Below are 1,275 nucleotides of genomic sequence, written 5' to 3' on the forward strand. Positions count from 1 at the left end.
TCAAAGCTTCAAGCTGCCGTCAGTGCTGGAATTAAAGGTGTATTTCTGAAGCCACAAAAGACTRTGACACAGTCAAAAAACTTTTTCACTATTATTGGTTCCCTCCCCTGCCGCCTTCCATTTCTTTCTTTTTTAAGAACATCATAAGACTGATATATTTTTAATACAGACACAGACACACAGTCACACACATTTAGTGACAAAAGCTGGAGCATGTAGCATCTCAATCACCTGCCTGGGCTAAGAAAAAAAAGAAGGAAAAAAAMCCCCAACCCTCTAATACAATATGTGTCATGTATATTTTGACTATGGCATTTCTCTTTGTATAATTAACTTTGAGCTTGTGGTACTGCAGGGAGAGAAAATKATGTTAATTTACAACTGTTAAAGAAATAAAACAGCCTGCCCTGGGGGGAGCGAGGGGGCCAGGGAAAGCAGCACCGGCTCCTTGGGATGGTGGTGGTGGCGGTTTGCTGCGTGGCCCTSTTGCTCAGAGGTGGAAATGAATTCAGGAAAACCTGGATAGCATGCCCATATGTTCCCAGCACCATCCCACCAGAGCTGTGGCGTGGCTGCCCTTCCATTCAGTTGCTACCACAGTCCGCACCTCGCCGGTTGTCTCCAGGCCATTGACAGGTACGGGCTTAAAAACTGCCACCCACATCGGAACTCCTGCGCCATCTCAACTACCTTTTAACAACACCAGACAGACAAAAAAAAAAGGCCTCATTTTAATTTGAAATGCATTTCTTTTTAAGGATAAAGAAGGAAAAAAAMCCACCACCATGAGAGTATGTCATGAATTACATCAACAGCTGCAAATTGAAATGTTGGGTTGGTAATAAAATAAATAAAAACTATACCTATATCTATATAAACAGTGCTATCTAGAAACATATTTCTTAATTGGGAGCCCTGGAAGAGAATGCTGAAATCCTACTCTTTGTAAAGTGTTTGTGAGAGGAAGGTAATTTCTCCTACCAAGGAACAGGTGCTGTAAAGGGAACCATTTGCATCAAGTTCCCTATAATAAGCCAAACTCTGGAGTGCAGGAAGGAAGAGAGGAGCTGCTAAAAGATACAGTTCTGCCTGCTGTGGTGCTGTTGGCTGCCCCAGGAGGCAGGGAGAAGGTGCCCATGGGTGAGAGAAAAAGCAATGGGAACAAGATTGTCATGGACAAAAAGAGATGTAACATTAGAGCAGGTGAGTAGATGGAAGCAACGATGGTTGTTACCACACAGATAATTTATTTTCATACAAAATTTTATCAGATAT

This window comes from Malurus melanocephalus, unplaced genomic scaffold (assembly GCF_030028575.1).
Source record: "Malurus melanocephalus ecotype Western Australia unplaced genomic scaffold, MMel_1.1 scaffold_2, whole genome shotgun sequence".
NCBI classification, from domain to species: domain Eukaryota; kingdom Metazoa; phylum Chordata; class Aves; order Passeriformes; family Maluridae; genus Malurus; species Malurus melanocephalus.